The sequence below is a fragment of the Carlito syrichta genome, unplaced genomic scaffold (genome assembly GCF_000164805.1).
Source record: "Carlito syrichta isolate Samal-C Ts95f unplaced genomic scaffold, Tarsius_syrichta-2.0.1 Scaffold274385, whole genome shotgun sequence".
NCBI classification, from domain to species: domain Eukaryota; kingdom Metazoa; phylum Chordata; class Mammalia; order Primates; family Tarsiidae; genus Carlito; species Carlito syrichta.
Genome location: NW_007218481.1, coordinates 54,979 through 66,446, shown reverse-complemented (window position 1 = coordinate 66,446; position 11,468 = coordinate 54,979). Strand labels below are relative to the sequence as shown.

Sequence of the window (11,468 nt, the reverse complement as noted above, 5' to 3'; positions counted from 1 at the left end):
GGGGGGGGGGGGGGGGGGGGGGGGGGGGGATGGGACTAATGGTAGTAAACATCTGACTGGGGAAGGGGAGACACCTGTTATCAACAAGGGGGCCTGAATGAAGCATATTTGTATACCTAACCCTTAACTGTACCCCACAATATCAAAATAAAAAATATTGATAAAAAAACACAAAAAAACAAAGTTAAAATACAGAAGAAACATTCTTAGATGAAGTACAAATATAACTCTAAGTTTTCTAGCAATCTGTTTAAAGTGGAGAACAGAATTAATTTTATGGTCTACAGTGACCATAAAGTCGTAACCAGCCAATTGGTTGTGGAGAGTATAATTGTTCCTGCTAATGACACCATGCCTTTGTTTCAATGGCAAATAATATCCTTAATAACAGAGATTTGTTTATCAGTAAGATATGGATATTTGTACCAATCTACATCATAGGTTTGTTATAAGAATGAAAAGAGATAACATATTTAAAGAACTTAGTGTTTGGCATATAGTATATACTCAATAAATGTTCCCTACACTGTTTCATAATGCTTAAGAGTACTTTGCTCAGGAGTCAAACAGTCCTGGGTTTATCACCTCTTTTTTCCACAGCTAGTTACATCACCTAGGCCAACTTACCTTACTACGTGTATACAATGGAATTATTCAGTCTTCAGAAAGAAGAAACTCTGCCATTTGTGACAATATGGTTGAATCTGGAAGACATTATGCTAAATGAAATAAACCAGACACAGAAAGGATATTACTGCATGATCTTATTTATATGTAGAATATTAAGAAGCTGACTTCATAGAAGCAAAAATTATAGTGGTAGTTATGAAAAGAGGGGAGAAATGAGAGATGTTAGTCAAAGGGTATAAAGTTTCAGTTACACAGTATGAATAATTTCTAGCGATCTAATTATAGCATGGGGACTATAGTTAGTTAATAATAGTGTATCATATGTTTGAAATTTGCTAAGAGGGTAGATCTTGAGTATTCTCACCGTTTAAAAGGTAACTATGTGATGTTCTCACTCATAAGTGGACCTTGAACAATTATAATACTATAAGAAAGAGTTTGGCAGTAATGGGAAACTGTCAGGGGAGGGGAGTGAGATTGGCAGTTGAGGGAAACTGCTAGGGGAGGGAGGGGTATATCTCATCAACGAGGGTACTTGCCTAATCAATGTTTGTATACCTAACTCTGAATTGTACCCCACATCTTTATAATAAAAAATAAAAGTAAATAAATAAATAAATAGTAACCATGTGAAGACATAGATATGCTAATCAGCTTGACTGTAGTCATCAGTTCACTATGTATATTTATATCAAAACATCACACTGCACATCTTAAATATATAATTTCAATTTAAAAACATAAATTTTATGTTATATGTTTTTACCACAATAAAGAAATAAAGAAAAACAAGGGCAAATTTTTGTACGCACATTTCAGGGACTAGACTATGACCTAGTAAGTTCTTCTGTAGTTTCAAAAATTATTACAAAAATAAAGATATAAATCAAGATTATCTAAATGTCCAAAGTTCAAACATGTTTTTAAAGATGATGAAATATGTATTATTTTTCCCCATTTAACAATGGAGAAATTTGAGGATCAGGGTAGAGTCATGCAACGTTAAAAGATAGAAATATGTTCTGAGAAATGACTGTTAGGCAATTTCATTGTTTTGCAAACATCATAAAGTGTACTTACAGAAACCTAGATATTGTAGCCTACTACACATCTAGGTTAAATGGTATAAACTATTGTTCTTAGGCTACAGACTCATACGGCATGCTACTGTACTGAATACAATTGTAAATCAATAGTATCTGTGCATCTAAACATATAAAAGGCACAGTAAAAGTATAGTGTTATAATTTTATGGGATCATCATTGTGTATAATATTTTAAATTTGAAAAAATTAAGGCAAAAAGAAAATGGGTAGAGAAAAAATTTAAAAATATATTAAGTTAAAACATAGAAAGTACAGCCTTGGAAGAAGCAAAAATATGACTCTAAGTTTTCTAGCTGTTAATTTAAAGTGGAAAACAATTTCATGCTCTGTAGTGACCATAAGTCATAACCATCATAACTAATGACCTTTCCGTCATTGACTGAAATGTCTTTTTGTGGCACATGACTTTTATTAATTCATTTTCTGTATTAATTCATCTTTCAGTGGACACAGGTTGTTTCAATAACCTGTCTATTGTGAACAATGCTACAACGAACATGGGAGTGCAGATATATCTTTGACATACTGATTTCATTTCCTTTAGAAATAGTATATCTAGATAATACAGAAGCTGAATCATACAGTAGTTCTATTTTTAATATTTTGAGGAACCACTATATTGTTTTCCCTAGAGGTGGTACCAATTTACATTCCCACCAATAGTACAAGCATTCCTCTTTCTCCACATCCTTGCCAACACTTACCTTTTGCTTTTTTGATAATGGTCATTCTAACAGGTGTGAGGTGATATTTCATTGTGGTTTTATCATCGTTTTTCTGTGACTAGTGATGTCGAGCACTTTTTAATATACTTACTTGCCATCTGTATGTCTTCATCAGAAAAATGTCTATTCAACACTTTTGTTCACTTTTTAATCAGATTATTTGCCATTTTTGTTGTTTTTTTGCCATTGAGTTGTATGAGTTCCTTGCATATTTTAGATATTAACCCCTTATTAAATATATAATTTTCAAAGACTTTTTTTGATTTAATAGGTTGTTTTTTCATTTTATTGGTTATTTTTCCTGTGCAGAAGTTTTTTTGTTTGATGTGGTCCCACTTGTTTATTTTTGCCTTTGTTGCCTGTGTTTTTGGTGTCATATCCATAAATTCATTGCTAAGACCAATGTCAATAAACTTGCTCCCTATGTTTTCTTCTAAAAGTTTTATAATTTTAGTTCTTATGTTTATGTATTTAATCTATTTTTTAATTTATTTTTTGTGTATGGTTTAAGATAAAGTCCAAATTTTATTCCTCTGCATGTGGTTATCCACTTTTCCCCAGCACCATGCATTGAAGACTACCTTTTCCCCGGTGTGTATTCTTGGTGTCCTTGCCAGAAATTAGTTGACTGCATATGTGTGTTTTTATTCCTTAGATCACTAGTCTGTTTTGTCTATGTGTGTGTTTTAATAACAGTACCATATTGTTTTGATTACTATTGCTTTGTAGTATAATTTTAAACCTTCAGCTTTGTTTTTCTTTCTCACGATTTCTTTGATTATTCAGAGTCTTTTGTGGTTCCATACGGATTTCAGGATTGTTTTTTCTATTTCTGTGAAAAACATCATTGAAATTTAGAGATTGCATTGAATCTGTAGATCACTTTTGGATATTATGGACAATATTAATTATCAAAATTCATAGACATGGGATAGTTTTTCATTTATTTATATCTTCTTCAACTTATTTAATTGTTGTATAGTTTCTGTGTACAGATATTTTACCTCCTTGGTTAAACATTGTTTTAGATGATACTATAAGTAGGATTGTGTTCTTGATTTCCTTCTTGGATACTTAATTGTTGGTTTAAAGAAATGCTACTAATAGTTCTATGTTGACAATGTATCCTGCAACTTTACTGAATTCATTCATTAGTTCAATTTTTCATGGAATCTTTAGGGGTTTCTACATATGAATCATATCATCTGCTAACAAAGACAATTTTACTTCTTTCTTTCAGACATGAATGCCTTTTATTTTTCTTGTCGAGTTGAACTGGCTAGGATTTCCAGTACTATGTTACATAAAATTGGTAAGATTTGGCATTTTTGCTTTGTATTAGAGAGCTATCTGCAGAAGGAAAAGCTTAAAATGGTAAATTTTACAACACATTTTAACATAAAATTTACCATCTTAACCATTTCTAAGTTTACAGTTCACTGGTGTTAAGTATATTCATATTGTTGTTAATCAAATCTTTAGACATTTTTATCTTGAATGAATCAGACTCTATACCCATTTCCTTTCAGGGAAAACTCTCCCAAATCGAGTTTTTCCCTCTGCTCTCACACCACAACAATCATCAACACAGAAGACCACTTCTGTGACCAAATGAGGGGTTTCTCCCCACCACCAAGCAGCAGACACCAGCTGGGTGTCCTCCAATTCAGTTCTAAAACTATCCCCCTGGAGATACTGTCAGATCCCACAGAGTGAGGGCTCAATCCACACGACTGCACTCCTCCCCCCAGGCACCAGTCACAAGTCCAGATCTCTGGAACTTCTGACACACAGGCTTCAAATTGGGGTTTCCACAATCCTCTTTTTCAAGGTTGATTAATTTGTGGGAGCAGCTCACAGAACTCAGGGAAACATTTACTTACATTTATCAGTTTATTATAAAGGATAGCCCAATGGATACAGATGAAGAGGCATGTAGGGGGAGGTATGAAAGAAGGGACACAAAGATTCCATGTTCTCCTGGGTGTGCCACCCTCAAGGAACCTTCACTTGTTCAGCTATCCAGAAGTTCTCTAAACACAGTTCTCTTGGGTTTTTATAGAAGTTTCATGACTCCCCCCAGTGTATAAGATGAGACTCTTTGGGATGGGTCGTAAGACCCACAATCACTTGGGGCAGGCAACAGGAGGGCTAAAGAAGGTCGAAGAGATTTTGCTTCTGAGGCCTGTTCCTAAGGCCTAACACACCCAACATCATAACAAAAACTGTAAAAAGGGCTACAGGAGTTATGAGCTAGGAAACCCTGGATGAAAATCATTATCTACAGCATAACACCACACCATTAAACAGTAACTCCCCTTTTCTTCAACATTGTACTTTCTGTTTCTATGACTTTGACTTATTTACATATCTCATAGAATGGATTCATACAGTATTTGTTGTTTTGTGGCAGACTTATTTCACTAAGCATCAAGTCCTTAAGATACCACCATATTGTAGTATGTGACAAGATTTCCTTATTTTTTAAGGCTGCTCTATGTATATACCACATTGTCATTATTCTGTCAATTGACATTTGGGTTGCTTCCACCTCTTGGCTATTACAAATAGTTTTACTATGAAGATGAGTGTGCAATATCTCTTCAAGACTCAGATTTTAATTATTTTCACTATATATTCAGAAGAGGGAATGTTGGATTATGTAGTAGTTCTATTTACAATTTTTTGAGGAACTGCCAAAGTGTTGCACTATTTTACAATCCTACCAACAGTCCACAGGGTTCCAATAGTTCCAAGTTTTTGACATTTCTTTTATGTGAACTAACCTAATGTATATGAAGTGACATTTCAATGTAGGCTTTTATTTTATTTTCATTGCTATGTAATAGATGTAAATATTTTCAGGGTATGTGTGATAATTCAATATATTCATATAATTTGTAAAGGTCAAATAAATTTAATTGGAATATCCATCACCTTAAATATTTGTCTTTACTTTATGCTAGACACATCCAAATTACTGTCTTCTAGCTATTTGAAATATATAATAGATTATTGTAAACTATAGTCACTTTACAGATATATCAAACACCAGGTCTTATTTCTTCTATCAAATTGTATATTTGTATTTTTTTTTTTTGAGTTGGAGTCTCACTCTGTCGCCCACAGTGCAGTGGCCCCTCCCGGCCACCACAGCCTCGACCTGATGGGCTCTGGCGATCCTTCCGCCTCAGCCTTCCAAGTAGCTGGAACTACAAGCGCACACTACCACACCCGGCTAATTTTTTGATTTATTGTAGAGATGAGGTCTCACCAATTTGCCCAGGTGGGTCTCGAACCGCGGGCTCAGGCAATCCACTCACCTCAGCCTCCCAAGGAGCGGGATTACAGGCTGAACCACCGAGCCCGGCATATTTGTACTTTTTTTTGTTTGTTTTTTTTCAGGTTTCAACTTTTTAATCAGCTCCGTGAAGGACATCCTAAACACTATATGAAACACAACAGAATATTTTTTTCCAGTATTTTTAAAAAATGACATTCACATACATTTTTAAGAAGCTCTTCTATATAACCAGGTTGGTGATCTTGAGTAAAAAAAACGCCCCTAGGTAACCATGTTCTTGATGCAGATTTCTTATAGGTACATTTTGAAATTGCTTCATAACCATAATAAACATTGTATACAGAATTTTCTTAAATGTCCCTTGATACAAATTTAATTTTTATCAGTCTGGCCAAACGTGCCAGAACCCATTATTGCTAGAACCAATAATCCTAAACTAAAAAACTCATCAAAGAAAAAATACCCAGACTCTACAAATGTCCTAGAATTTGTCTTTAAATGGGAGAGAAAAAATTTAAAAACACATGGAGCTTTCTAAAAGGTCTTTAATAAGCTACCTTGGGAGCACAATGGAAAAATAGAAGTTGGTGTAATAAAAACAGATGTTTCAGTGCAGCTCCAAAAATCTTTTATGAATACAGCCATTTTGGAAGGACGATCCTGGATCAGAAGTGTTATTCCTTGTGTATCTACGTTATGTGTGCATGTCTCATCTCAGTTGTCATAATTGTCTCTGTAATTTCCTCCTGAGTAGCGGTCAGCGATCCTGGGGTTTTGGCTTTATCACCTTCATGCCTCAGATGCCATGAGAGCCATGAATGGAGAGTCCCTGGACGGTCGCCAGATCCGTGTTGACCATGCAGGCAAGTCTGCCCGGGGAACCGGGGATTGCTTTGGGGGTCCGTGGTCGTGGCTACTCTAGAGGTGGTGGGGACCAAGGCTATGGGAGCAGCAGATATGACAGCCGACCTGGAGGATATGGATATGGATATGGACGGTCAGGAGACTATGGCGGCAGAAACCAGGGTGGATATTTGTACTTTTTAATCAAGCTCTCTCATTCCCCATGTACCCTTCTCGGCCTCTGGTAACCACCAATCTACTCAGTATCTTCATGAGATTCATGTTTTTAGCTCCCACATATGAGTGAGAACATAAGATGTTTGTCTTTCTGTACTTGACTTATTTCATTTAGTATAGTGAACTCCAGCTCCATTCATATTGCTGAAAAAGGACAGGATATAATTATTTCATGGCTAAATAAATTATTTATATATACTACATTTTCCTTAACCATTCATCTGCTGATAGGTTGATTTCATATTTTAGCTATTGTGAACAGTGCTACAATAAACAAGGTGATACAGATGTCTTTCCAATTTATTTCCTTTCTTGTGGTTATATACCCAGTAGTAGAATTGCTGGATCATACAGTAGTTCTATTTTTAGTTTTTTTGAGGAACCTCCGTGTTGTTTTCCATAGTGGCTGTACTAATTTACATCCCCACTTACAGTGTATGCATGAGAGTTTCCCTTTGTCTAAATGCTCACCAGCATCCATTATTCTATCTTTTTTTTAAAATAAAAAACATTTTAACTGAAGTGAGATGATAACTCATTGTGATTTTGATTTGCATTTCTCTGATGATTAGTTATGTTGAGCATTTTTAAATAAATTTCTTGGCCATTTGTATGTCTTTGAGAAATTTCTGGAATATTTTTCCAATGTAGCAGTTTCACCGTTTCAGGTCTTAGATTTATTGAATTTAGTTGCTAATTTTTTGTTGAGTATTTTTGCATTAATACCAGGGATATTGGTGTGCTGTTTTCTTATAGTGTCGTTATTTAGTTTTGTTATTAGGGAATTTCTGGCCTTATAAAATGAACTTGGAAATATTATCTCCTCTAACTTTTTGATAAGCTTGAAAGGATTGGTATTAATTCTTCTTTAAATGTTTGTTAGAGTTCACCAGTGAACTCACCTTCACCAAGGTTTTTCTTTTTTGAGGGAGGGGTTTGATTATCGATTAATTCTCTTTTTTAGTTACTTGTCTATTCAGATATTCTATTCTCCATGATTCAATTAGAAACATAGTTTGTATAATTTTAATCTTTAAAAATATGTTCAGATTTGTTTTGTAGTCTAACGTGTCGTTTGTTCTGTACAATATTGCATATGCACTTGAGAAGCATGTGTAGCCTATGATTGTTGAATGGAATATTCTGTGTATCTGTTAGGCAAAATTGATCTGTAGTGTTGTTCAAGTCCTTTATTTCTTTATTGATCTTTTGTCTGGTTGTTTTATCCATTATTTAAAATATGATATTAAAGTCTCCTACTATTAATGTATGGCTGTTTGTTTCTTCCTTCAATTATGTCAATTTTGTTTAATATATTTAGAAACTCTGGTGTTTGGTGCTTAAGTATTTACAACTGTTACATCTTTTTGGTCAGTTGACCCTTTTATCATTATATAATGTCCTTCTTTGTCTCTAACAGCTTTTAACTTACAGTTTACCTGATATTAGTGTAGACACCTCTGTGCTCTTTTGGTTAGCATGTTTACAGAATGCCTTTTTCCATTCTTTCAATTTCAGTCTATTTGCATCCTTAAATCTAAAGGGAGCATCTTGTAGAAAGCATGTAGTTTGATACGTTTTAAAAATCCATTCAGTCAACCTATGTCTTTTGATTGAGGATTTTAATTGTCACATTTAAAGTAATTACTCATAGAGAAGAACTTTGAACAAAATGACAACATTTTGTTCATCTTAAAAATTTCTTATAGCTTTCTTTGTCCCTCCTTTCTTCTCTTATTGCCTTCTTCTGTGTTTTACTTATTTTTTTCATAACTTATTTTTATTTTCCTCCTATTTTATTTTGTGTCTACTCAATAGATATTTTCATTGTGGTTACTATAGGGATTACAGAAAACATCTTAAAGTTTTAGCTATCTATTTAAACTGATAACAATTTAACTTCAACGTGATGGGAAAATTGTACTCTTTTACAGTAAAAGTCTGCCACCACTTTATGCTACTGATGTAACAAATTATACCTTTATACACTGTATACTCATTAACATAGAGTTACTGTGTTTTCCACATTTTGTCATTTAAATTACATACACAAGTGAAGTAAATTTATCTGCCAAAATTATAATAATGTAGGTTACTATACTTTTCTATGTACTTTTTTTTAACCAAAGAACTTTATATTTTTGTATGCCTTTGTGTTGCTGTCTGTCATCCTTTTATTTCAACTTAAAGAACCCTCTTCAAAATGTTTTTATAAAGCAGTTCTAATAACAAACTCTCTCAGCTTCTTTTTTTAATCTGGTGGTCTTAATTTCACTTTCATTTTGAAGAATATTTTTTGCCAGATATACTTAGTTTATGTTTTCCTCTTCTTGCAGCATTTTGAATATATCAACCTATTGTCTTATGATTTGAAAGTTTTCTGCTGAAAAATATGCTGATAATCTTATGCTTCATTGTTTGTAATTAATCACTTTTCTCTCATTGTTTTTAAGATTCCTTCTCTGTCTTTGACTGTTTATAATGTGTCTCTGTGTTGGTCTTCTTGGGTTTATTCTAGTTGAAGTATATTGAGCTTTTTGAATTTTTGTGTTCATTTATTTCCTCAGATTTGAGAAGTTCTGGATCATTGTTCCTTCAAATAAGCGATCTTCCCCTTTCTCTCTCTCTTCTTCATTAATTTCTCTAATGCATATGTTGGTCTGCTTGCTAGTGTCCCATACATTTCTGAGACTTTGTTCACTTTTGTTATTTTTTTTTTCTTTTTGCTCCTCTGACTCAATGACTTCAAATACGCTGTCTTAGGTAACAGAAGCTTAAGAGTGGAGTTGGCACTCAGGGCATATAAACAGCAGAAGAATTCAGAAGGACAGAAGTGACCGTTGTCCTAATTTTCCTATTCCACTTCTTTTGATACAGTCTAAGTTTCCTGGGTTATGGTACCAAGGAGGTTTTTTCCCTTCCCTCTTTGAACACAAGATAGCAAAATAGCTAAAGATAAAATTTTCAAATAAATAGTTTCTCAAAAAAAAGACAAAAACTGGAGTCTATTTAAAGAGGTATGAAAATAGTGCCCTTTTAAAAGTGCTTTTTCTGATAAATGGTCCAGAAAAATTAGCATAATTGCCTCATAATCTTACAGAACTTGTATTAGAACAACTATTAAAGTTGCGATATCCCCAGGGCACCTGGGTGGTTCATCATTAGATGTCCTTTGCCTGGAGTCCAGTCCTCAAATGGGTTCGTCAATTTGGTTGTTCCCAGTTTTTGACTATAACAAATAAAGCTGATATATAGAAGATTTGGGGTGAACATAAGTTTCCATTTCTCTGAGATAAATGCCCAAATTTGCATTTGCTTGGCATATGCTAAGTATTATAAATGTTTAGTTTAAGGACAGTTACTCAAGACAGAAGAGGATATAGCTTAGGAAGGCAGAATTGCAGACTGGCTATAGATATGGTCTCTGAGACCAAATTGCCTTGATTTTATAAACAAGTTTTATGACTTACCACCTATCAGATCTTCATTGATCCAATGGAGACTGTAATGATAGTAATATCAGTTCAATGAGATCATTGTGATAATTGAACTAATTAATTGGTGACATGTTCTTAGAACCATGTCTGACAAGCAGTTTCCTTTCAGTGTTAACTATATTCTAATTTGTATGACTTTGGCCACCAGTAAGATTAAACATTTTCCCCTGTGTTTGTTAACGTATTGAGTTTCTTCTCTTGTGTATTAAATGTTCATGTTTGAATATATGCTGTCTTTAACTCATTGATTCTTTTAGCTGCATGGTCTAGACTATTGTATCTCTCAGTGAAATTTTTCAGTTCAGGTATTGCATTTTTCAGCTCCATAATTTCTATTTGGTTCCTTTATGTAGGTCCTGTTGCTTTGTTGATATTCTCCTTTTGTTCATGTGCCATTTTTCTGATGTTTTTTAGTTGTCTGTCTGTGTTCTCTTTTAACCTATTGAGTATTTTTAAGACAGTTATTTTAAATTCTTTGTACAGTAGTTTATATATCTCTGTTTCCGTAGGGTCATTTTCTGGGGCTCTATTTTATTCCTTTTATTGAAGCATTTTTCTCTCTTTTTTGTATGCTTTATAATTCTTTTTTGAGATTTGTGTGTTTGAATAACCAACTACCTCTCCCAGTTATTTTAAACTGGTTTTATGCAAGGAAAGACTTCCACCAATCAGCTCAGTGGAGTTTCTAGGACTTCTCAAACCTTTTGGGGAGATATGTCTTCCCTGTTCTTGTTCATATGCTTTTAACTCTCAGTCTCAAATTCCCTAAGCAGCTGTTCCCTGCTTCATCTCAGAAGTTTGTTATATTTTTGCGCACTTGGTGTCTGCCTGCTGCAGTGCTTGTGTCTGTTTTCAGCAGATTTCTTATTATGCCACCAGTTGTGTCAGTGTTCTGAGTAAGGCAAGACAAATCTATCTCTTGGTCGACCACCAGACACACTAGAGTTTTGGGCACCAAGTCCGCTGTTTTATTTTCATCCCAAGGGAGGAATCCTGACATAGCATGTTTCCTCCTGGCTGTGCCAAACTATGCCAGGCATGAGGGAGAGGTGGGCACAGACAAGTGTTTAAAATGCTGGAAATTTTCCTATACCTTTCTCTGGAATCCCTTTTTGGTTTTAATTTA

General features: G+C 34.2%; 1 pseudogene; it reads left to right on the top strand.

The window, feature by feature from the left end:
* The first annotated feature begins 6,469 nt into the window (after positions 1-6,469).
* Positions 6,470-11,238, top strand: LOC110595124 (annotated as a pseudogene).
* Positions 11,239-11,468: the final 230 nt, after the last annotated feature.